We start from the raw sequence: 27382 nt of genomic DNA, 5'->3' as shown, positions 1-27382 counted from the left end.
TCTTACCTAAACACTATCATTTATGAACGGAAACATTTCGATGGCCCTGGAGGGGCACATCCCTCACGTTTGCAGCTTAGGGGTATGGAGTGTTTTAGGTTACTCGAGTCTGATTTTATCAGTACATATTGGCATTACAAATGATCCTTATTCGGCTTTTCATTAGTGTAACACATACAGTGATATCATCGCACCAGAATGGTTGGCACACTACCGGAGAAACGTTTCTTATTTTCCACTTTCTAAAACTCGAACCATCTTGTGATGCTCACGATTATTAATATGTAAATTTTCCTAATGATTAGACAGGTTTACCGTATCCGTTGCGTTAGCGAGTTTGTAGCGTGGCATCTGCAAAATGCCTTTCTAAACGCGGAACATGTCTGTCCTGTCTCACAGGAAATACTCTTGTATCACGCGTGTTCCTAGGGTTAGTCCTTTGCTGCCCAGTGTTGCTCAGGAGCAGCAGCGAATAAACGGTCGTGGAAGAATTACCCTGCAATTCACTATATAGCGTAGAGCACAGGTCCGCGTCAATCTAATAAGCCTCAACAAATAACGTTTACCTTGAATTGTCTGAATTCCAGTAACAAGCGTATTTATAATGCTATTTATGTGCAAACGTACTCGTATATGTGTGAGATTTTTACCGAAGCAAGCAAGCCGCGGTTTACAAGGACTGGACTCTCCTTGTCTGTCTTACCTATACCCATCTATCTATTCGTGATTAGCGAGCGCTAGGCCTCATTATAGTAGACGCTGTCAGGTGCGTCACGGGAAGACTGCAATACATCCTGGTTACTCTGGCCACTCACTCCGACTTTATGCGTGAAAGCGACTACGATGGAGACACGCGAAGAGCGCAGCAGGTGTTAATACTTGTGTCAGATTCCGGATTGCTGGGGTTCATTTGGCTGTGCAGCCGGCAAACTTTGAGAACGAAGAATGAGTGCTCACTTTAAGTAAAAGAGGCACCGGATGCTTCATGATGAATCATCTTCAAAATATGTCGTACACCGGGGCCCTAGAAGCGCATTATAAATTCTCTAAAGTGGAACTGGTTAACCTTTCAGGTGAAAATTCGCTGTGGACACTTCGGAAGCACGGAGAAGGCGTCCTGCTTTGAATGTCGAACAGGGGTATCCGTCACTAAGTCTGTGTATTGACGGTTTTGAAGCTCTTTTCTCTCTTTTTTATGAATTTATTTTTGTGTCCCCAGCATCCTGCCTGTGGGCTGTGCTGTTGTTCAGACTAGAAAAGTGTGTACACAGAGAGGGTTCTCCGCTCATTACATAGCGTGACTCCAGAATGCTGTGTATATCGAGGGTGTTTTTGATTCGGTCCACAGGCTCACGGTTATTCTAGGCACGCGTAACGCACTCGCGTTCCCAGCTATGGGACCCACCGTGTATTAAAAGTTTCTACAAATTGCCCTCAGCACTAGTGAAGATAGATATACGGTAAGAATTCGAGGTCTCCTTGTTACGGCTCCCTCCTGGATCGGACTTGGACAAGGAAACCACTCTATATGCGAGGATAGGCTGCCCTGTACTTGTTTTTATGTGTTGAAATATAGACGTCATTCGATCATCATTGTGTTTTATCGCATGTGACGTGCCATAAAACCCTTATCAAAGGAAAAGGTCAGCGTAAATGTCTACTAGCCAACGTGATGTTTAACAACAACTCATAAATCGTGACTATGACAGGGTGATTCAGCGCTGGAGAGTAGTAGACTATCCCATTACACGCGACACATTAGACATGAGGAACGCGACGTTTAATTGTCGGCGCTAGTTAGCAATTTTAAATCACAACGGAAGTTGAGACCTGTAGCAGCTGCCCACGTAGCCGACAACTCAATATTAGGAGAGTCATGACGCGATATTTATGATAAATGGAGCCACTAGTGTCGAGACATAGGTTATGGAGAAAAAACTGATTTAACAGAAAAATAGAGAAAGGTCGTTACGTCTAACTAAGGCAGTTCTAAAAATGCTCGAATGTTTTTTTTTGTTTTTTTTTTTCAATGTTCAGAATAATGAATATGACGTAATTTTTGGGGATGATTTTAACGTAGGCTTATTAGTAATACCACTGATGAAAGATGAAAGTCACTGAAAAGGTTAGCTAGCTGTAGGACTCGAACCCACATCTTCTGGATTGCCGGTCCAGGGCTCTACCAGTTGAGCTAAGCTAACACGTCTAGTCAGCGACTTCCAGGGTGCGTCATCTGAAGGGACAAACCAGCCACTCTCTCTCACTCATCCTCCTTTCACTCTTATATTTTTGCTCACTCATACACACATTCATACGACGGGATCGACGCAGGTGGCAACTGTTGAACATGAAAGAACTGATGTTCTGAGGCTGGAACAACATAGAAGGGACAAACACATACAAAGCCTCAAGCTTTGTATGTGTTTGTCCCTTCTATGTTGTTCCAGCCTCAGAACATCAGTTCTTTCATGTTCATAGTAATATCACGGTGCCTTGATGCTATCAAGGGACCGTGGTAATATCAACTGCACAGCAGTCGGTCAATACATTACGGGAAGCAAAAGGGTTTCCTAATGTAAGCGTATATCGTGCACGTGTAACGAATGTATCATCGTGTATCAACACTTACTGACCTGTTTGTCACGAGCATCACCTACCCATTTCATATGTTACCATTTCTGTCGTGAGCGACTACGTTCGTATCTTTATTGGCATTCCGCAACAAAGGGAACAAACACATAAAGAAGAATCTTTGTTCACTTATCAAGATGTAAGTGAATGCAATTCACAGGCATTTCGACCGGATGTACAGTCCATTAATTGGGATGATGTTATCTAACAAGCCACTTTATTGATGCATTGTCTTTTTATTTGTAAGCTCCGCAGCCTTTTTCACCGCCACTTTAGACATCGGTTGGTAGGAACCAGTAAACAATAAAATAAAAATACGTAAAACGGCTAGGGGGCTTCTGAATATCATTCCCATTAAAATCTATAATAAATTCCTTAAATCTAGAAGACCGTCTTGACAGCTTTAAGGAATATCGTATTCGACTAAATGCAAACTGGCGACGCGCCAAATTTGAATATTTTAATACTGCTTTCGAACATTTATAGATATGGTAAAAAATCAGATTGGATGTGGGAAAACTTGAAGACAATTTTACCGAAAACTCCTTGTATCTCGCAGACAAATAACATACATGGTAAGACGCTGGAAGGTACTGAACTCACAAGTCAATGTATATCATTTTTAAATTCTCAGGCGACTTCCCCACGATTGGAGTTACACTGATACATACGCAGCCGTATTGCAAGTTCCATCTCTTTCTCTAAACCCAACAGACAATCAAGGTTTATTCGTCGTTCCTCAACCTGAAATGTAGCACTTGCACCGATAAGGATGGTTGCGGGTGAGACTGATAAGATTCGTAATCGATATCATTAGCCTCGTATTGACACACATTTTTAACAATGTTACTAACACGGCTATTAACTATTTTTCGAAACACACTTGCAAATTGCCAAAGTTATTGATATTAGTACAGGGTGCAATGGCAATTCCCTTGGTAACTATATGCACACTCCATTTTATTCGTCTCGAAAAATAATACACTGCTGAATCATTTGCTTTTATATGCATTTTCCTTACTCAATGATCGTAAATTTTGATTAAGAAAACAGCGTTCAACAGAGCAAGCAGAAATGAAGCAAAAGGATATCATATTAATTGGTTTCGAAAATAAATTATCAACTTTAGGAGTCTACATTGATTACACCAATGCATTTGATCTTCTAAACCAGGAAGTATTATTTACAGAGCTTCCTCAGTACAACATTCGTGGCATTGTCTACAAACTATTTAAGTTTTACCTTTCAAGCTGTCACCAATATGTTACAATTCAAAATTTTTCTCCATCTACATTTCCAATGAATGCCAGAGTGCCACAGGGTAGCATCCTTGGGCCATTGTTGTTTATTCTGTACGTTAATGATTTGTTCATGGCGATACCTGGCGGGGAAATTATTACTAATCCGGATGACACCAGCATTTTCGGACAAGGGCCTTTTGCTTCTGATTCACTCTGGAAAATGAATAACGTCCTTAAATGGTTTATTGCGAATTCTTTAAGAATAAATGCCTCTAACACAAAAGCTGTTCATTAGCATCCAAAAAACATGACGGTTACTTGTAATGACCCCTTAATGATATCAGACATTGAAATAAATACCGCTGACAAAATTAAAAGGTTGGGCCTTTCGTTTCAAGAGGCACTGGTTTGGGAAGAACATTTTAACTATACAACAAAAATATATCTAGAGTAATCGGGATATTATTTCGATTTAAAAACATTTACTTCCGTTAAAGGCCAAATTATACACATAAAATTGCCTCATACATTCGCATCTTGTGTATTCACAGTTGGTCTTGGGTACTACTATTAAGGATTGTATCGACAAACTCTTCCTGGCACAAAAGAAAACGATTCGATTTATAGCTAATGTACCTTGCTATCACAGCGCAGAGCAACTCTTCATAAAATTCAATATCATTCAAGATGCAACCGAAGAGAAGGGCAGCTCGGATAGCGTCTCCAGATAATCTCTCCTTGTTTTGTTTCCGCAAGTTGGAGCTCATCTTGAACGCATGAGGCGGCACTGTGCTCCTTCACCCTCTCACATTGGGGGTGAAGGAAAGACGCGTCTCCGAAGGTGTGCAATGAACAAAATAAAGAAAAAATTGTGTTCTTTCACATTTTGTTTTTCTTTGCGGCCGTTCTATCGAACGGATTTTTGTTCTGAAAACGGTAAGGGTATCAGGTGACTGAAGGGACCAAACGTTCTCATTGGTACGACCTTGCATGTTTTATAATTAAAAAGTTAATTAACGATTTTCAGAGTCAATCGACGATTGACCAAGGGATGGCCAAGAACGTCCGCCGGCCAGAGATAATAAAAATGAACATATGATGTTTATATCCCTTATAGTTTTTTTTAATGAAAAATCTGTATTAAAAAAAAACTCCCTGTATGTATCGTTAAAATCCTGCACGCTGTCGAACGAAGCACCTATAATTAATCAATGTAGACTATTTCTCATTATACCGAGCGTCCCTCGCCATTTCAGACTTCTGTATTTGTGGATGATTGACATTAGCAGTGCGTCAGAAATCATTTGTTACATTCTTTCAAGTCAGAAACTATAGGGGATTCTCACGTCCTGTAGTGGTATGGAATACACGTTAATGTCACAAAATCTGAGAAAAAAGACTAAAACTTCGTAATTTCGTTTTATTCGCGGGAACCATCGTCGTCACCATGGGAAGAAATACTACCGTGTGGCAAAATAAGCAGAAGTAGAATCATTTTCTCCTGTTTTCGTTTCTTATATTTCGCGAAGGCGTTTTGCCAATGGGGGACAGTAAACCTGAAGAACTCCTCCTCCATCCGTTACATAATACAACTTGCTGATCTAATAAAGTATTTCCTATTGTTAAGCTTTCCTCTCGTGGTTGCTGCTTGAAGAGCCACCGCCTATTTTAGGTTCAGTTACCCAAATATTTTGAGTTATCAAGAATTTCGTCTACCATTCGCAGACAGCATACGAAGAGGCCACTCAACTTCAGCTGCAGCTCCGTCACTCACCCAGATAATTAACGCTCGCTATATAACAATTAACTGCATGGTAGGGGTCATCTTTGTTGGTGAAGCGAAAGCATTCGCTTTATACATGCAGTGCGGGTTTTAGCCTTTACAGCATCTTTATTAGAAAAAACTATGAGAGAAGCATAGATGTCGTTTTTGCACTTGAGTTCCACATCCTCTGGAAGACAGTATGCAACTGTGACGGTTCGGGCTTCTTGATAAAATCGGTTTCACAAACTTTTCTTTCTTTTTTTAAGATTAGAGAGAGGTAACGCCCCGTTAGTTTCTAAACGTTCCTACTGGTCCCGCTCCTCCCCGCAGTTGAGAGCCATAGAACTTTATTTGCCATGTCCGCAGTGTCTCTCCGTGGGAGGGGTGACCTCTGCTCCCCTTCAACAGTGTTATTTCCCCCTAGAAGCGCCTTCTGAAGAGGGGGGGGGGTATAACTGCATGTTAACTGAAGCTTAACGGAAGGTTAGAGTGCTCCTGGAATGCAGTGTCGGGAGCACATGTGTTTTTGGTTTGGCGTACGTGACTGGCCGTGGCGAGTGGGGGTTATAAGGGTGTTTCACCTAACGTGATAAAACTTCTAATTGGCGACGTACTCGTCGGAGGATTCTGAGACTTTCGGCAATTACCTTCTGGAAACTTTTGCCACCATTGAGGAAGGCTTTGGACAGTTTTTAATTGCGGGTAATTTATTTTTTTCAATTGAACTTCGAAAATTGCAAAGCGAACCTCATTTTTTTAACAGAAATATGAAATTCTCCACGGATAACCGCAGACACAAAAAGAACTATGCACAGTATCGCAACAGAAGTAGGCGAAAAAAAAAGTAGAAATTCCGCTTTAGCCCCGTCTGCTTGATTGTCGCAAAGAAGGGCGTGAAATATGCGTCTGGACGAGGAAGTGTCCCCTCCTTCACTTGTTTTGCCTTCTTTATGAGAAGACGGTTGTTTTCTTGTGTCTGTGATATGACGGCTGTCACAAGCATTAGGTCAAAGCGCGGGAAATAAAGGTGAACATACACGGGGGGAACACTTCCTCCTCTCCCCGCACTTTCCGTGCACTCTTCTTTGCGACAATCAAGCAATTTCTTTTTACTTTTTTGTTATTGTTTTTGTTGCGATACTGGCGTAGTCTGTAGGGACTGTGGTTATTCGTGGATAACTTCATATTTTCGGAAAAAAATGAGGTTCGCTTTGCAATTTTCAAAGTCCGATTGAAAAAAATAAATTTCCCTCAATTAAAATCTATCTAAAGCCTTCCTAAATGGCGGCAAACGTTTACATAAGATTGTAGCAGCATCGACACTCACTGTGCGTGAGCAATAAATCATTCTTAGTCTGGCTTTCGTTTCTCTCGGTAGTCCCTTGCCTCGCTCCGCCACACTTATGGAACACACAGGAACACTTATGGAACACACCCGTTATGGAACACGCAGCACCCTCAGCCGGCGGCGACCCTGCAGCTTGGTCCAGCCTCGGTCACTTCGCCGTCCGTCTTCCACAATTCTTCAACCAACAACCCCAATTGTGGTTCGCCCAGGTGGAAGCCCAGTTTACCCTGGCTGGAATAACCGCAGAAAATCGCAAGTTCTTTCACGTCATTTCGGTGATGCCACCCGACATTGCCATGGAGGTCTCCGACCTTTTGCTGCAACCGTCGGACCAACAACCGTATTCATCGCTTTAGGAGGCAATCATCAGCCGGCCTATGGCCTCTGAACGGAAGCGCTTTCAACTCCTTTTGGCCGGCGAGGAACTTGGCGATCGCCGTCCGTCGCAGATGCTGCGGCACATGGAAAATCTGCTTGGTTCACGTGCCGCAACGTTCGATAGCGCCCTGCTCAAGGAGTTATTCCTTCAACGCCTGCCAAGCCAAGTCCAAATGGTTCTGACTACCGCTTCCGATCTTGACCTGGCTGCTCCTGCCACCTTCGCTGACTCAGTAATGGAGGTCACTGGCTCTTCTGTGTTAATCATTTCCCATCCCTTTCCTTCCCACCACCAGGAACCCCTTCCACGGCACTCACTTTCGCCTGCAGCAGCTTCGCTTCCTTCGCCACCTTGCTCACAGCTGGCCGAGTCTCACAACCAGCTTTCGGCGCTCACCGAGGAAATTCGACGGCTCGCTCTGCTTGTCGGTTCCGCTCTGTCTCCTCAAGGTCAGCCATCACCCCGTTCGCCTCGTCGTTAACGCCGACGCAGTTCGTCACCCCGCTCTCCTCGCCGAACACGGATTCGCAACAGTTGCCTCAACAGCATCTCAAGCACACCGCCTTGCTGGTACCACGCAAACTTCGGCGCCTCGGCCCGCAACTGTGTCCGTCCGTGTGGTTGGCCGGGAACCGACGAGGAGGATCACTAACGGCGGCGAGTGATCCTCGAACTCACCAACCAGGTCGCCTTTTCTTCGTCGACAGCAAACCGCACGGCTACCGTTTTCTTGTGCACACCGGCGCTCAAGTCAGCGTGTTACCGGCACGTGCTCCTGACCGACGACGGCCGCCACTCCACCACCTCTCCGCAGTAAATGGCTCAGCAATACCTGTTTATGCTAAAAAATCGTTGACTCTAAACCTGGGTTTACGCCGACAGTTCCGGTGGATCTTCCTTGTGGCCGCCGTTTCGCACCCAATCCTCGGCGTAGATTTTCTCATTCACTTTCGTCTCATCGTCGACACCTACCAGCGGCGTCTTGTCGACTCCACGACGACGCTCGCCGTGACTGCCGTTCTGGGTGCTTGCCGGTACGCCCTGATTTGTTGAAAACGAGAGGCGTACGCCTTTCTTGTGACACTTATGCTGTTCATAAGTGTCACAAAAACGGCGTACGCCTCCCGTTTTCAACAAATCAGGGGGCTTAATCACTTCCATCGTTCGCGAGCCAACGAGGGCGGAGCTCTCGTTAACACGAACACGTGACACGTTTCACGTGACGCGCTTTTTTCGTTAACGGGACAAAGGCGTAGTCTCTTGCTCGCGTAACGACCGACGTGTGTCGTCTGCCTAACGAATGTGTTCACGTGCTCACAGGCTTCATCGCCTACGTGGCTCATGATCTAACGAGGCGCGAGGCACTCGGAAGCTCGAGCACGTGGTGTATGACGCGCTCTTTTCGTTAAAGTGACAGGGGCGTAATCTCTTGGTCCAGTTATGATCAAATTTGATCGTTTGCCTAACGAGTGGGTCTACCCACTCGTTAGAATGTGAAACAACTTCATTTGGAGATTTGCAGAAACGGAATTTCTGCAGAAACGAACATGTATTGCTCCACGACTGTGTACAAAATGACATGCTCCCCCTTTCATCGTATTTACACCAGTGGTTACATGAGGGCTGTGAGATATTCTCGAGAAGATGCAGATGAAGACGAGAAAGAAGACGAAGAAGTGACAACGACAAGCCATAGACAAACCATGCGAGCTATCCAAACAAAATTAAACAACCTCATTGGTCGGCAAGATTACAGCCTCGTTGGCAGCTGTAGTTTGTTCAGGGCGGTGACATCACAACACGTAACGGCTCGTTGCGAGCACGATAGCCTCAACGAAGAAGCTAAACGAGGAGCAGGGATTGTGCCACAGCAGGGCGTCGATAAGTTTCTTCGTTTCGTTATTCGTAACGACACGCTGACGTTGAAGCTGCCCAAGAAAGATGGCGGAGTGATTCTTCGCTTGGGCGATCACACAAGCAGCTAACTGTGCCCCATGGACGTGATGGCGTCAGGATGCCTTTCAACTGGACGAGACAGATTCTGTAAAGTTCTTCCGTCCGCCAAGAAACGCTCTCCGCACCGTTTGTGAGGACTTGTGACCGTGTACTTCACTCAGTCTTGATAGCTACGGGAGTTGTGATGAACAACAAAGCCGAAATGGATGCATATAGTAGTGTTCGAATTGTTCTGTTTAATAGTACATTGCGGACATAGTGTTGATGTAGCAATGAAAGGAAGATCAAAGGATTCTGTGGATTTTCTGAGGTCGATTGTCTTGAATAGTTTCATAACATTATCTTGCTTCACGCTGCTAACATAGAATTAAAACAGTTCACTGACGTTCTGTTCAAGCTCACTAGAAAACTGTTGCACTGCGAATTTATTTTATTTTAGGCGTCAGGATGCCTTTCAACTGAACCAGATATATTTTGTAAAGGACAAAATATTTTGTCCTTTACAAAAAATATTTTGTTCTCGGACTCCCACGTGAACTAGAACTCAGCACACACTAGTTCTCGTATCATACTTAAGACCATTCTCACGCGACACCATCGTCAGGGTAGGAAAATGATTTACAATTTTTTGCGTATAGCTCGACCATTATCCTTACAGTGATGTACATGTTTGTTAATTATTTTCACACGACTAGCGAGCCATATATTGAAACGGGAAGAAAAAGAAGATGACGAACGTGCCTGGGAACGAACATTGGAACGCAATGAGCATGTATTAGAGCACGAGAACGCGAGCTATCGGAACAAATGAAACAGTCCTATTGGTCAGAGAAGATGCAGCCTCGCTGCCAGCCTGCTCTTCGCCACCCACCACCACCACCACTGCTCTTCGCTCAGGGCGGTGAAATCACAACACGTGAGTATACGTGAGTATAAATAACCACAAAGAAGAAGCTTCACGAGCAGCACAGTATGCGACCACGCAAAGCGTCGATAAAGTTGCTCGTTTCGTTAGCCTGAACGACTCGTTCAGCTGTCTCGTGCCGTTAAGTTGAACGTGTGAAACGATTAAGCCCCCAGAGCAGATAACGATATCATTCGAGATGATGGTTGGCTAAAAGCGTGCTATGCGGCGAAGTTCATTTTTAAGATTGTACTCCAGCACCCTTTGAAGGCATGCAGGTTGCTGCAGTCAACTTCAGTGACCTAGGACACAATGGAATTTGTGGCACGTCATAACCTTATATGACAACTTGAACAAACAGCACTCAGAGACACAGCCGGCCTTGAAAGAGGAAGAGTAATGCTGCCATGCAAGTATAATATGGAGCAGCTCCATGATTGGGAAAACGCTGAGAGTGATCATACAGAAGTCAAGACAAACACAGAGTGTCTCAGAACAGGAACCCTCAAGTTGTTGCTGAGTTCAGCTGCTGTGGCTGCTTCGTCTTCAGTGCGCCCAGGCTCCTTCAAACTCATGCAATTTCGCAACAAACTTATCTGAGAAATTGCGTAGTTTTACATACAACCGCGTACAGTAGGGCTGAGCAGCCCCACATTTGTCGTCCACATGTTCATATTAGTGTTCAAGATCGTGAGGACAGCTACCTGCAACTTTGGTCCTTTGGTGCTACCCTCTTTGCCGTTGTCGAACAAGACAGGTGCCGTATTCGTTTTCAGCGACTTTTCGACTCCAAATCGGCCGTCAGGTGAACGCCCTTGTTCTGATGCAAAATGCTTCGAGCACACATGACTATGGCCTAGATAAGTTCAGAGCACTCAACCACTGGTTTCGTACCACCCAATCACGCACGAAATCAACTGGTGATTTGGTATGAAACATCTTTGTTGTTAGCGTACCTGCTCGTACGGCAAGGTGCACTGCATTCTCGCGATTTTCTTACAGCGCATCTCTCACAAGCTGACACCTTAGACGATGTTGTGTGCACAGCCGAAGGAAAACGATGATGATCAAATTTAGACAAAAAGAACGGTGACCGTGATGCTTGTATACACGAGCGACTCTCGATTTCCCTTTCAGCCTGACGATTCCGAAACTGTGTTGAAGTGAATAAGCCAGGAAGAGCCAAAGCGAAAGCTTACCGTAACGTCAGTGGTTTTAGCAGACGACCGGACGGCAAACCAGAAAATCAATTTCTACGCAAAGACAGTGTGTTTGTCAAAACCATTTTGGAGGTACATTAAGTAGGCAGCAACATTTGTGCCTGCTTGCTTTTGTTGTGATGTGCAACAATGAATCTATCCCCGGATCTGACCTTTAAGGCGAGGGCACATTGTGTAGTGTGATGAGGGTCATTGGTGTATTTAGTCTACGTTCATTGGAACTCTTATTTCTTTTACTGAACTTTTTTGTGTGGTTTATTTATTTTATTTTCTATTCACGAGCACTGGAGTAGCCTGACACGACTTTGTCGGGTCTCCCATCTCCATACTTTTTATATCACAATCAATATATCAATAAATCGGTTTGTTAGTTTTTTCTAGCGTTGCAAGGCCGGCCTTTGATGTAATGGGCAGCGCGTTGGACTCACGCTTCGGGAGCGCTATCTTTTCCGCTTTAGTGAGTGATGTTGACCCGCGACACGGGGCCTCTCAAGGCACGGCGCCTGGTGCGGCCGCACATGTTTAGAGTCAGCACTGGTCACAATGCTCCATTACTCTGACATGCACCAGGATTGAACGTCCTTCAGAGCTCTATATGTAGACAACACAATGTTCAGCATGACAAGCAGATGCGGGTAGACTTTCTTAGGGTGCCGCCCTGGGCTTCAAGGCTGATTATGTCGAGCACGGGAAACAGCTAACATGCAATAGAGAATTTGCTCCTCATCAAATATTGCTCATGATGATCACGCCAGATAGTCCTATCAAACAGTCGCCGCGTTTAGCTAGACATACAGTTCGATGCTCGCCTAGAGCTTCCACCAGTCGTACTACTCACTAATGGACACCGTTCAGTGGTTCAGATATCTCAATACCTTACAGGTAGAAGCCTTCGACCTCAGCTGCTGCACAGTGGAACAGAGACGCTCATACTGTCATCGCAAGAATGCAACTTATCAATCCCGAAATCACTCCACTCGGAACAACTGTTAACGATGATTACGAGGAAGTTGGATGAACTTTAAGAATGACGGCAGACTCGAAAATGTCAGGCCCATCACTCCTTCCATTTATTCTCTCTTTCCCGAACAGCGACGCTCGGTCATCATCATTATCATCATCATTACTGGCGGATAGAGGTTTGGGAACAGTGGGTGATCATCATTTACTGTCGACGCCGCCGTTGGTTATAGGAATGACGTTTGCGGTGAAGAAGGAGATGATGATATGTATCATTACTGCTGTGGGGTAAAAGGGGTTTCAACATTTGTGAAGCAAATGCTGCGTCCAGCTACGTTGTGAAAGGTCTGTTTACGACACAGAGAAATTGGCCGAGGCGCACTACAAACATCGACTACACAAAGACGTAAGCCTCCAACGCCCAGAATCAATGAAATCAAACGACTCAGAGAAAAGGTGCCGACGCCAGGATTGGAACCCGGGCATTCTGATTTCCAAATTTGTGAATGCCGGCGTCAGCACTATTTCCCGAGTTGTTTGATTTAACAGAAACCTCACCGTGGCGTAATCATGACGCTGGGAGACAGACCGAAACCGGAATAGTGCGGACGTTGAACACCGCCGTTTCACAAAACCGTATTCCTTCACGAAGGTCAAGTGTCGCATCTTTGTATTAAGTGGTAACCGCATACGACGAATTCTCGAGAGGAAACTGGCCACCGCCACCGTTTTTCCGGTGAGCCGAAGCGAGCAATGGGAACGTCAGCGATTTCTCACGGCAGCGGTGGACAGAACAAACCGGCGGAGAGCGGAAGCGGCCGCTCGAGGGCAGCCAATAGGATCACTCTACGCGTTACCGTTCCACGAGCGGACGTGGCGGGCATTTCGGATGCCCGTATGACCAACCTTGGAACTGGGAAGTATGCTGTCGTCCGCCGCCTGCTGTCTGAGGGCGCTTTTGTAGCGCTTGGTTCGTGAATAGATAGAATAGACGTTCTGTTCTGAACTATAGGCCCGTGGCAGTGCTTTCAGTATTGAGCAAGATAGTTGAAAAGCTAATCTTGCGCAGACTGACATCTTATCTTGAAAATAATAACATTTTGTCCGACTCGCAATTTGGATTTAGGAAGGGTAGATCCACAAAATTAGCCCTAGGCAATGTCATTGAGAGGATTAGAGAAAGCATTGATTCAAAACGATTAACGGTGGGTATCTTTGTGGACTTAACACGAGCGTTTGATCTTATTAATCATGATGTCTTATTACAGAAATTTGAAAGATATGGGATAAGAGATTTACCACTTCAACTAATCAGCAGCTATTTGAAAGGTAGAAAACAATATGTCACGATTGGTAAAGTCCAGTCAAGTCTTGCCGAATGCACAATGGGTGTTCCTCAGGGGTCGATCTTGGGCCCACTTCTGTTCTCAATATACATAAATGATCTCCCTGGGTTTATATCAACAGACTGCACCCTTTACGCAGATGACACCAATCTATTCGTTGACGCAGATACACCAGAAACTCTATACCGAGAAGCGAATAGGATTCTATCCAAACTATCGCTATGGCCGTGCTTGAACCGGTTAGTACCTAATTTCACTAAATCAACTTATGTGGTCTTCCACCCAGCTCAGAGGTTAGTATATTTAGAAAACCTACAAGTCCACTTTGATTCCCATGTACTTTCTCGCGTCCACTCAGTGAAGTTTCTAGGGGTGACACTAAATGAACACCTCACATGGCAACACCATGTAAACGCACTGAAACGAAAAATGCTGGCAGGCCTTCAAGCGCTCTCGAAAGTGGCGTCAGTATTTCCTATTAATGTTCTTCTTAAAATTTGTTATGCACTAGTTCATTTACATCTGCATTGTGCGTTGGAAATTTATGGCTTAACTTATCGGAGTGCTCTCCAACCGCTTTTGGTATTGCAGAAACGCGCCTTGAGACTAGTACTGAGAATAGAACCGGGACAGTCGATTTACTCTGCGTTCATCGTATTATCGGTCATGGATATTTTTACGTTACTCAAATATAAGGTGCTACTATTCATGCACCCGTGCGGTTTATTCAAAGCATACTTCCTGCGTGGTTCAGTTGGAGTATTTTACCTGCTCTTACAGTTTAAGAAGAGATGATATGTATCTCAGAATGCCACAACAAAGGACTAACGTTGGACTACAAAAATTGGGGTATAAAGGTCCAAAGCTATGGAACGCACTCCCATTACAATATAGACATTAGTTTATGTTTACAAACTGGTTATAACTCGGTAGGCACACAAGACGTGCGTTTATTGCTGTGTTCTATCATGTTCGGGACAGCAGCACAGGCTTTGTCCTCGCTGTCGCATGTGTATCTAGAGTTCCAAATAAAAATATTTTGATTTGATTTGATTTGATTTGATTTGATTTGACCGCAAGAACGTCTTCTCTGTGCCACTATAACGTTTCTATGTGTAGCAAAATATTTATCAGCTAATTTGAAGCAAATATTTAACACGGACTAACGGAACGACCACTAGGCCGCAACCGTCCACTGCAGTGGACGGTGGCGGCCTATGGAAATTGCGGCCTCAATGGAAATCTGTGCATGCGGTTCGCTCCGCCGTTTCTCCGACGAGTTGTTGTGCCGTTGAAAAAGTTGGCCGTTTTTCCGTCGAGAAATCGTCGTATGCAGTTACCGCTTTAGTGGTAGAAACTACCACTAAATCAGCGGTCACGTTTTAGTCACTTTGGTGTCTTCATTCGCGTTCCCGGTTCACCGCGGAAAGGAAAGAAGGTTCCTCCCAAGCGTTGGTTGCATCGTCTCGAAAGTCAACGTCGTAATCTGGTGTAGAATATGGTTTGTTATTACGACTTGAATGATTAGTTCGTGCTTGCTTTGTATAGAGACACCACGTGCACTCCGAGAGAAACTCTTTCCCTTCAGGCTTCTGAAGGTGGAAGCCATCTTTAGAGAGGGCGACCAAAAAGATAAGGTTACCAGTAAAGTGGAGCAGAACAGGGCCATACAACTAATAAGTTGCAAGGAATTGCGTAAAAGCATTACAATATGAAGAAATGCATGTAAACGTGGCTTTCTTGTGACTTATTGATTTTTTGCTATAGTATTTGCAGTCTATCAAGTTGGCGGCGCTCTTCTACCATCTGAGGTCCTTTGTTTGTAAACAGGGAGATATATGTGCACTTTTTTTTTTCGCATTGGCTTATGCGCATGCGTCCTTGCGGCGCCGGGGAGGGTTATCTCGCTCTTCACTAGCTGGCGCAGTATGTGGACGACAGAAGTAGAGACCAGTGGGGAGGCCGCACGAACGGCGCGAGCTCGTCGGTCCCACTCTGGACCGGTGTTGGTCCTTTGTGCTACCCACGTAGATTTGTTTTGACGCACGCCGAGCATGGTTCGCTGGAGAGCCGCTAGGATACCACGCGTATGTTCATTGTCCACGGTCCATTGACCCTTGGCGTAAGCCTCCAAGGCTTACGTGTTTGTGTCGTTCATGTTTGTAGCCCACCTCGGCTAATATCTCGGTGTTTACGTACTATGCACATGATGTCGTCCTGCCTCGTGTCTGAATGAATGAATGAATGAACGAACGAACGAGAAAGACGTAAGAGAGAATGGGGAGAGTGGTGATTAGTTGTCCGCCCCCTCTTGTACTCGAGACACTGTGGGTCAGGAGAAAGTCCTGCTGTCATGGTTCTCACCGGAAATTAGAAGCCTCAGACTCCAATCCTGGCGTCAGCACTTTTTTCCCTGAGCTATTGAATTTAACTACGTTGACGAGGAAGTTCTGGAACTGTCGCAGTCAAAGTAGCTCATCCGCGCAAACGGATCGTCATGAATCCAATGGTGTCTGCCATAGCGGCGGGGAATGACATCCGCGGAAGGTGGGATTGGATTAATGTAACCAGACGTCCCACTTGTGGCGGGACAGGTCCCGGTTTTTCAGAGTCACAGTCACGCTATACCTTCAGCCAGCTTCCTGGACGGCGTCTTGCCAAGCTTTTGGCTGCAACGAGCACTACTTGGAAAAAGGATGCGGTCTAACAACAAAACAGCTTTTGACTTCCATATCGTCCTCTCTCGGCTCGCATCTTTCCACTGTCTAGCCAATGGAAAATTATGGCGCATTACAGTCAATCCATTCCTAGAGCGAACGCTCCTCATGCTTTCATCGAGCTGCCTCGGTGGGAGTATGGTCTTGATAAAATGATCAATAATCGCGGAACTGACGATCATATGACGAAATGATACCGCTCGGTCAGCGAGGTCGGGCTGACATTTACACTCCATATCTCCAAGTATTAAGTGAAGCGAAAGACACTAAACACAAGTATTATAGAACACATTCGAAGCGCTTGATATGTTCGCTAGATAGTACGTCAAAATAGATAAATAAAAGTCGTTTAGACATAATGACATTGGGAACGATTTGATTTGTTGGGTGGCAACAATCGCCCCCCCCCCCCCAACCCCCATCCCGGCCTGTCACTGCAGATGTCCAACCTTGGGGCGGGAGGAATATGGTCACAGTAGGTTAGACTCCTGGGAATTGGCCGTACGATGCACCACGGAGACGGAAAAGGTTGAACGAGAGTTATGCCAATGGAAAAAGAATGTGATTCCTCGGGTTGTCCCGGAGAACTACCCACCACAGAAAAGATCTGTGCACCCCTCAGTAACCGCCTACTGTCACGTTCAAGCAAAGAACGATATCTTTTTTTCTCGAGCGAGCGTCTTTTTTTTCTCTTTTTTTTTCCCCACACTGGAACTGTTGCATCGCTAACTGTGCAAACACCTAAAAGAAGAAGATGAAAGTCACTGAAAAGGTTAGCCAGCTGTAGGACTCGAACCTAAAAGAACTCTTCCATTTCTCGTGATATTTCCACCGAGGGCACTAGACTCGCAGCGAATAGCTCTCCTGACGCGCGTTCTACCATTGCTTGAGGTGTGCCCAACATGAGCGCATATATTCTATTTCTTTCCTTCTAGTTTCGATAAACCTGAATGAGGAACTGCAAAATGATTTATTGTTGCTGCTTTCTTGGCGGTGAAACACCGCTGGGTGCTGTATCACGGTCAGATGCACCGATCAAGCGGCAACTTCATTTCGAGAGAGGCGATATTGCTATCGGTAATTTGGTTGACGAGCCCCACAGTGAGAACGGAAGTTCTACGTTGTCCAAAAAATTACCCACCGACCATTTCACAGCCGACGGGCTGCAAAACCACGGCGGTAGCCGAGTAAAACATTCATTTCAATTGTGATCTGCATATTTGTGGTCTACACTCCTCAGTATAATTTTTTCTATGAGGATATCTTTAGCGTTATTATTTGTGAAGATATTGGAAACCCTGAAGCACAAGTTCAGACAATATGTCGTGACGACACGTGTTTATTTGTATGGAAGCGGACGTACGATGTAGGTTTCAGTGACGAAACTGTGCGCAGTAATGTGCCAAAAGGACGAAAGGAATACGAGATTCAGTCAAAAACATGATGTCACAAGTGGCTGGAGTCAGAGAAATCTGCCTAGTATTTACTAGCAAGCTAGGATTTTGTGAATCATCTCGACGTACCACTTACAGGTGTTTTGGCAAAGACCGACGCGAGTGGCTGTATCTTGTTGCGCATTGTTAGATACATTATAAATATGGTGGTTGCTTCTGTGCGGTTGGCGGCCCTGAAAGATTCCACATTATTTTCACTTAAAAAATCGGCCATTCTGATTACGGCGGTCTCTACGCAAACGTACGGTTCCACTTGAGAATGCATAGAACGGGCTGCGTGGTGTCACGCGCGGATACTCCCAAGAGGCGATAGTATGCTGCAGAGTTGTGCCTAACTCGTTACAAGTAACTCGTTACTTGGTAACGGTTACTTTTTTTGGTAACGAAGTAACGATTCAGTTACTTTTTTAAAAATTGTAATAGTAACGGAATCAGTTACAAAACTTGGTAACTCGTTACTGACGTTACTCGTTCCTTTTCTTCAGCGCGGGGGAGCACATTTCGGCACTCCGCGTGGCGCAATGCGTGCAGACTTGACCTACGTGACCCACGACAACTTGTGACTCAAGGCCCTCGCTGGATGTGTTGTTGTCTTTTCTCTTGTTTCCGTAATCTCCGACCATCACTCCTTCACAAGAATGGGCACCAATTGTGCTATGGCAACAAAAAACGCGTTTCGACTTCTAGACATTCCTTGTCTTTGCTAAGCTTCTGAGCGCCCTAAATTATGACGCAGCCCCTCGTCTGTTTTGGGGAACCGCTGGTGATTGGTGGCACGAAAAGTGTTTTTTCTTGTGTTTTCATAATCTCGAAGCACCCCGACTTCAGAAAGGAGGGAGAAGGTCCAGGCAAGCTGATATAGAGTCATGGTAAGGGGCCGAGAGACACGGAACACGAAGGACGGACGACAAATTTCGAGTGTCAGCTTCTTCTGAAGTGTAATTCCTTATTAATAAAGGGTTGAAGGCAAATGACGGCATGTTTGTTGGCTCCTTTAGCTATGCGGCGGTAACGTAAAAGTAACTCGTTACCTGTGAGTAACGAGAACTCGTTACTTTTGTATGTTGGTAACGAGTAACGTATTTAGTTACTTTTTTCTGAAGTAACGGGTAACGGTATTTAGTTCCTTTTTTTTGGTAACGGGCACAGGTCTGGTATGCTGTTTCACCCTTTCACATTGTGGGTGAATGAAAATCGCGTCTCCGAAGATGCGCAATGAACAAGCTAAAGAAAAAAATGGCGTTCCTTCACGAATTTTTTGGGACGATGTATAGAACTGATTTTTGTTCTGAAAACGGCTCTGGTATCACGTGACCGAAGGGACCAGATGTTCTGGATTGGATTGGAAAAAGAGAAAAATATGGAGAGGTTAGTCCCGACCCAGTCAGAACTGGCTACTCCACCAGATGTTCTCATTGTGACAACTTCGTAGCTTTTGTAATTAAAAAGTTAATTCTTGAAAGTTAATTAAGACGTTGCCTTATGAGTTCGCTAATGCCCTCTTAAGGAGTGCCCTTCAGCATATACTATATTGCAATTGATTTCATCTAGGAAAAAGTGATATATATATATATATATATATATAGAGAGAGAGAGAGAGAGAGAGAGAGAGAGGAGAGTAGGGGAAGTAACAAAAAAGGGGTTTATTAAAACTTACGTTTTTTTAGCGTACGCATTTTTTTGTGACAATTATGAACAGCATAAGTGTCACAAAAAGGCGTACGCCTCCCTTTTTCAACAAATCATGGAAGATAACGATATCATTCGAGATGATGGTTGGGTACGAGCGTGCTATGCGGTGAAGTTAATTTCTAAGAGAGTACGTTACGGAGGAAGCTCCGCCTTCTTCAGGACGAAAGAGCTAAATGTCTACGTCTGCTTCTACGTCTGCGTTGATCTTGACGGTGAAGTTGGAATTCGTACTTCTGACCGTTTGTGCGGTCTGCATTAACTTGCAAATCCGGCATCTCCTGCCATTACATGGATGACAGCCCGCCGGATGTGTTTGAAATTCAAAATGACAGATTAAGATGGCTTCTATCTGCAGGCTTCTTAATCTGTAATTTTGAATTTCAAACACATCTAGTGTCATTTACTTGTTTATTTAATGGCTTTTTCCCTTATTATAATTTACTCGCTTGCATTGTGGCACTGAGGAGTGCTCAGGCACCCTCCCAGGCGTCGCTCGCTGAGCGACCCCTGTTTTGCCAATTCCGAACGATGCGCAGCTACCCAGAGCTGATGAGCCGCAAACACGGCGAAACACGTGTCCTTTGGTGCTGTCGCATCGTTCCATGAGTATCTGTTTCTCTGCGTGCAGCCATAGAAGCCATCTTAATCTGTAATTTTGAAGTTCAAACACATCTAGTGTCATTTACTTGTTTATTTTTAACCGTGTTTGGCGCATTATGACCTTTGTAGTCGCTGCGCCAAAAAAACTCTAATCATCATCATCATTGTTTATTTAATGGCTTATTTCCCTCATTATATATATATATATATATATATATACATATAATGGAAAGGGAACAGGACAATGGAACAGGGAATGGGACATATATATAAGGGGGAAATTAGCAGGAGTTCTTTGGCTGCACGTGTAGCATATGTTTGTAAGTCAAACGTCGCCATGCCACTACTGGACAGCTGTTACGGCCTTCTTGGGCCTCATCAGCAGTACGCAGGCAGGCAGCGTTTGAGGGTATGGCGTCAGAACGTCACGTGGCACGTGGTGCCTCTCGTCAGGGTGTCCTAAGACATCTCTGAATGCCCTGTGCAAAGCCAGTCAAGTGCATACGGGAAAAAAATTAGCAGGAGCTCTTTGGCTGCACGTATAGCATAAGTTTGTAAGTCAAACGTTGCCATGCCACTACTGGACGGCTGTTTCGGCCTTGTTGGGTCTCATCAACAGTACGCAGGCAGGCAACGTTTGAGTGGATGGCGTCAGAGGGTCACGTAACACGTGATTCCTCCCGTCAGGGTGAGATAACTCACTCACTGAAAGCCCAGTGCAAAGCCAGTGAAGTATACAAGAAAAAAATAGCGGGAGCTCTTTGGCTGCACGTGTAGCATATGTTTGTAACTCAAACATCGCCATGCCAGCACTGGATATATATATATATATACGCTACAAAATGCAGGTTCGAACGACAAGGATGTTGTATATCGATAGGGAAAAAAGACACCAGATGAACGACACCGGTACAATTCCACTGGGAATTCTTGAATTCCCAGTGGAATTGTACCGGCTGTGACGACAGTTTTGTAACCTTTTAAGGAATCTTATACATATATTTTCGTCTTAGTCCCGAGGAAGGCGGAGCCTCCGCCGAAACGTAGACTTCCCCAGACCCTAGTTTTAATGCCAGTTTAATAAATAACTTTCCCCCACTCCCTACTTCAGTCTCTGGGGTATTCTTTCCTTATATATATATATATAATCTGTTCGTATTTATTTGTGACACGCTGTATATGTGCTACAGGCCGGCTACTGGCGCCGCTGGAGCGCGACGGCCGTTGTAGAGCGCTGCGCGTGAGAGCAAAAGAAAAAGTACGAGAGAGGCATGTTCGCGGCGATGTATAGCGTACTTGCCTGTGTGTGCGGTTATGATTAAACACAGTTATTCTTCTTAGGCTGTCTCGAATATACTGTCTAATTCTCCATTTAACAGTAGCATACGCTGTCCAACGCTTGACCCCCATCTCCTTCAGAAGAATCCCGGATCCGGCCCTGATAGACACACCGGCCCCATTGAAATGTTGCAGGCAATATTTCATTCTATAATTCTGCCATCTCAGCCGATTCTGAAGTTTGTTCCGATATTTGAGGTTGAAATTTCCGGCCTTGAAAACCAAATCGCCAAATTGTCAACCCGACAGAGAATGCTCGGAACTGGACTCATCAGGCCACCTGGCAATCTCGTTTGTGATGTTTGCGCGTGTTTCACAATTGCGTTTGTGACGTTGCTTAGTGGCAAAACGCTTTATTTTTATTTTTCCCTGAAGGACGTTCTTAGCTCGCCTTTAAGCAACAACACAAGCGCTACGCACATTCACACCCCGCCCTACGTCGATGTTGATGACATAATTGAACTTGGCCTAGTGGCTTCTTTCTTTTCTTTTTTTTTTTTGTTAATGTGGGAGGTTTCCTGATTTCATTCACATGAATGTGCAAGGTGCGTTCTCGACTTCAGTTCTGAACAGCCACGGAGACAAGCACGCAATTATCTTGTCAGGCGCAAAAAGCAGCAGCACCCCACGCGGTATCCGGAAACAATGTCCCCGGCAAAAACGTCCTCCGAAAAAATGATCCCCGAAAAAAATGTCAAGGGAAAGGAGGTACGGGCAGTCACATGCGGAAAAAAAAGTCCATTGTGTGGCCCTACCGGGTGTGATCCAGCGCTCTAGGCTCTTATAGTTATCATGTGCCCGACAAACTCCGCAATTTTAATTCTCTAATATCGTGTGGTACGGGATAGTGGTTTGTTTGACCGTACCAGATGCATGTGTGTCGCGAAATGCGCTGCTTGTCAGAATGTGTAGTGTGCTACCAGCTCCAGTGCTACCAGTGTGCTACCAGTGTGCTTGGAGACTGGGAGGTCCGCGGTTCGAATCCGCGGGCCGGCTGTGCCGTCTGGGGTTTTTCCTGGGTTTCCCTCAGATGTGTAATAGGCGTACGCCGGCACAGTTCCCCTGAAGTCGGCCCATGGACGCAGCTATCCTCCCCCCGAGCGGATTCCGCTCGGTCTTCCACTTCACCCTTTCCTCTCCTCCTCTCCACCACCTTTCCCTTCCCGAGAAACATGCCGCCTAATCAGGCAGGCAGACCTCTCGGGTTCCTCCCAACGACACTCCTCCTCCTCCTCCTCCTCCTGTAGTGTGCTCTTGTGGCGCATTCAAGTTGTAAAGTACAAATTCAATTCTGAGAAAAATTTGACTTAACACAAACGAAACAAAAACTTAATTCGTAGGATGTTTATCGAAGTGAATTGGGATTTACCGAAAAGGTTAGACGCTATATTGAAAATACGTCCGTGGTATGGCATATATATAGCCTTTGTTCCGGCGACTACTGAACGATAATAAATGGAAATCTCAAAAGAACGGCAAACCACGCTCCTCAAACCCAAAGTTTTCTTGCACTACGAAACCGTTTTATGGCTCAACGTCGAGTATTAAACGGTGGAATAGTTACTCTCACCTGGGAGCTCTGGTTATGGATTCCACGTGTGGAATGTTCACGAGGCTACCATGAATACAGAACAAACAGCGATTGGACAACATTTCTGGCGATTCCGTGCGCGAACGTATTGATTATTTGGGTTTGGAATCAGCTGCTGTATGTTAACTACGCTCAAACAGAAATCCTTAACTTTATATTTTAAATATATGAACGAAACTGGCAGGTGTATACATACAGAGAAGCTTACAGTGTCTATATGTGTAATAAGCTGACCATAACAATGAAAGAATTGCTAATACAACAACTGGCGCTCCCGAGACTAGGAACGACGAAAACAGACACACACACAAAGTTCTCCAAACTTTGTCTCTGTGTGTCGCCTTTCGTCGTCACTACCCTCAGCATTTTACTTTCACGAAAAGACAAATCACCAAGGCAAAATTTCGTTTAGTTTCTGTTATTTTTTGAGCGCAACTTGTCACTCTCCACGGCAGGTAGACCAGCTTTTCTTTGTGTAAACGCCCCCCCCCCCCCCCGCCTCTCCAAGGCATCGTCTACACAATCGCCTTTTAGTATAAAAAGCAGAAAAGTGTGAATGAAAATTCAAGAAGACGAAAAGTATGTCCGGTAAAAGTTTTGGTGTTCTATCTTATTTCATTAGAACGGATACCAATATTTGTCTTCTTCAGTAATTATACCTGTGTATTACAAAAACGCTATGCAATTTTAATACTTCAAATGGTAAACGGCAGTAATATTCCACGAGGAGTTCCTTCAGGCCTTCGCACTTACGAGATTAACTAGTTTGGAGTACAAAAAAAAAAAAAAAGAGAGAGAAAAAAAGCCGCCGCCTGCATACCGCCGACAGTCCGAATGGCGCTACCAGTCGTGGTTAATTTTTACCGGGAACACTTTGGGGGACTTTTCTTCAGGGGACATTTTTTTCCGCTTTCCGTTTGATGGTTTTAGTGACACGTGTGTGTGTGTGTGTGTGTGTCTGCTATAGGCTGTACGATAATGAATGGCGACAGCGAAGTAAAAGTATTTTGGTTAGAAGGCTATACTGGTCAAAGAGGGCTTGCGCTTCGGTTAGCGCAACTGTCCCGCAAGCAAAATAAACTGGCATGGCAGTTCTTCCAAGGGCTCGAAACCCGCCAGTTCTTTTGCGGGATAAAGTGAGGCGCTTCATGCGTTTCACGTCATCGGACGTCAGAAAACGTCACAAAATTGAACTGCATGGAGACATCCGGTGGCTAGTGATTACTGGTTGGTTCCCATGAGGATGAATTCGTTTTCTGAGCGATGATTGGCCGTTTTCAAATTTGTTCGCGACCGTTCAAACAGGCGACAGCGCGGCGGCTGTGCCGGTTGGAACCGTCGTCCACGTAGTCGCCGGCGTCCGTTTCGGACGGCTCGTGTTGTGTAGCGGTTGGGTTGGACTATGAGTTGTGATTTTTCCTGTTTAAAAACGCAAGCTGTATTCATGTGAGTGTCCTCGAACAGTCACAGCTGCAAGGGAAGATGCCTGCGCAACATTTCTGCTCTGCTTCTTGGTGTAGAAACTGTTCGAGCGTCCGAACGCCTTGTACCCGATACCCGGTCAACGACTGCCGACAGGTAAGTCATTTGTCATTGCTTGTTGCCTTACAACACCGCATTCACTTCGTGTATTGTGAATAAGTTGCTTAACAGTTACCGTAAATCGGGACCGGAATACGCTGTGACCAAGGCAGACAGCGTAGCTTTGCAGATACGGTGGTACACACTATATTTCATTTCGTAAAATAATATCATCTAAATGTTATGATCAAATACCCGCTCAGGTCGTACTCTATAAAGGTATGACGCTACTGTAAGTCTGATTCTGGGTGATTTCGCGCGACAAGTTTCGTCCAACGTTGACTTAGTAGCTGTTCTGTACGTAGCGCTGCCAAGTTTGTCAGGCTATTCGGCCTGAATATAGTATTGTGAAGTGGCGCAATAAAAGGTATTTTTTGTACTAGGGTCGCTCATCACACCCCATGACTGCGAGCTTCTCACAACCCTACCACCGTTCTTATTTTTCGCGTTCAATAGCACATTTATTCTTTCTATTTACATTGCAACTTTCACATGCATAGCTGTATATCTGACACCAATATTTTTCATCTTGCAGCCACTGAGCTCAAGTCCCCAGTAGCAGCCCTTGCCCAGAGGCAGTCCGACATTATCATGCCTCTTCAAGCAAATTCCGGAGCAATATTAATGTCATGTTGTTTTCGTTACCGCAGTCATGATGTGTACGTCTTGCTTGCATAACCGTATGTCGCACAATAAAATACTTCATGTGAGAAAAACAACCAAGGCTCTGTCGTATTCCTGTAACTCCCACTGAATTGTAAGTCCTCCTAACCAAAAAAACAGTGAGTGGAATAAAAAAGGAACAACAAAAGAAGACGGGAAGCAGAGCAGAGAGGAGGAAAGTAGTGACAGAGAAACGGAATGCACGTCATTTACGTCATTCGCGACATAATCAAAAAAGAAAAAAAAAAGGGTGGATAGTCCTCAGTCATTGGTCCAGCTCTGGAGGTCACGTGAGTTTTCAGCTACAATAGATTTCTACTACAGCTTCGCGCCCCTGGTTCTTCTTCCCTTGTACTTGGTGAGAAAGCTGAGCATCTTCAGGCTTTGTCATCTCGATCGTGTAAGGCTGCTCTCGCAAAGATGCCCTGCCTGAAAGTGATCGAGGGGAAGGTGGGGCAAGATGATACAGGAATTTGCATATTGGCTATGGAATTATTATTTTACGCGTTAAAAAAATAGGCACATTCTCAGAGGTCTCGAACTTCTGATCTGTAAATCAGCGTACGTAGGCGGTTCTAAAATGAACACTGAACAAGAAATTCAAAAATGCAGATTGTCTCACCTTGCCCCAACCCTCGGGGCGGGATTAGACACGCTGTGGTAATGAACTATACAAATTAGTTTTTGCAATATAGCACATATACAGCCTCCTTGAGCTCACCGCCCACATTATGTTCAATAAACCCACACAGAACCCGGTGCCATTTCTCTCCATCGTTCTTTGAAAATAAGGCGCCGCCGGTCTGATGTGTCGCTGGTCGCCCGCTTTGTGAGTGCGCTTCGGCTTTGCTGGAAATATCCTGGGTAACAGGAAAACCCTAGGCGATAAGCAAAAAAAAAAAAAAAACGAGAAAGAGAGAAGAAACGGAATATCTGACGAACAGGAATAAAACCGCCTGATAGTTGACTTATCAGTTTCTAAATTTCATTAAGTTGTCGCGTCCTGCCCCTTGCATATCATCGGTTGCATTAAAACACCGTATGACCAAGAGTGCCCATATTTTGCATGTATCTAGATGGATGAATAAAGAAATAAGATGCCGATTTACAGAATAAGTCTGCAACACGCTGCTGCACAGCTGACAAGAAAGAGGACCACAGAAAATCGCGCCTTTTTTTTTTGCAGGCATTCCAGGCAAAAGTAACCGTTTTTTTTTCTATCTCTCTCTCTCTTCAATGCAAACACCAATCCGGATAATTCTGATCGTGCAATAAAGCGGAAATGCAGAGCCACTTATGAGTAAAGTTCCAAGCGCGTGGAGCAACACGTGTCTGAAACAAGCGGTGTCGAACAAGAACTGTCGCATCTTGCCCCACTTTACCCTAATAGTGTGTTTTAGTATAACATACTGTCAACTTGGGAAGAAAGAACAGGAGGAAACTGGCGAAATTGTGATGGCCGCTAGAATCGTCTGCTACAGCCGGGATCACTTGCCGGCGCAATGCGGGAGACTATTGACGTAGCCAGAAAAATATTTCGTGAGGGGTTCTATGGGGACTTCACATGGGGGGGAGAGGGGATTTCGCCCTCGTCTCCCCCTCCCTAATGCACCGCCGATGGTACGATTTCGGGGGTACTTGAACACCCACATACCCCTACGCCATCCCCTAGCTACGTCACTGCGCAAGACCAGTATGCATTTCATTTTCTTCAAATTAGTACTGTACGTAACAGTCCCATACACACTGTGAACGTACGCATTTCCGGGTGTGCCTTTTATTCGTGAATTTTCTGATCGTGATCTTTCCGCAAATCCGATTTTGCCGTTTTTGACAGAAATGTGTGGCAATTGAATTCCCAACGAAAGAGTTTCATCTCGTTAAATTGACTCACCGAATGTAACTTATGGCAGCAGATTTTACGCGCAGCCTAAGCATAGTCTCACCATACATTCGCTAAACCAGAACTGCGTTTGGACAGGAGTATGCAGCTGAC

At 45.0% G+C, this 27382-nt stretch overlaps 1 protein-coding gene across 2 annotated transcripts in view; it reads left to right on the top strand.

The window, feature by feature from the left end:
• Positions 1–27382, top strand: part of LOC135371660 (uncharacterized) — a 68884-nt gene that overhangs the window by 4772 nt on the left and 36730 nt on the right. The gene's annotated exons all lie outside the window — the stretch shown is intronic.

The sequence above is a fragment of the Ornithodoros turicata genome, unplaced genomic scaffold (genome assembly GCF_037126465.1).
Source record: "Ornithodoros turicata isolate Travis unplaced genomic scaffold, ASM3712646v1 Chromosome12, whole genome shotgun sequence".
Classification (NCBI taxonomy): Eukaryota; Metazoa; Arthropoda; class Arachnida; order Ixodida; family Argasidae; genus Ornithodoros; species Ornithodoros turicata.
Note: the sequence above shows the minus strand (reverse complement) of the source record. Positions and strands in the feature narration are given on the sequence as shown.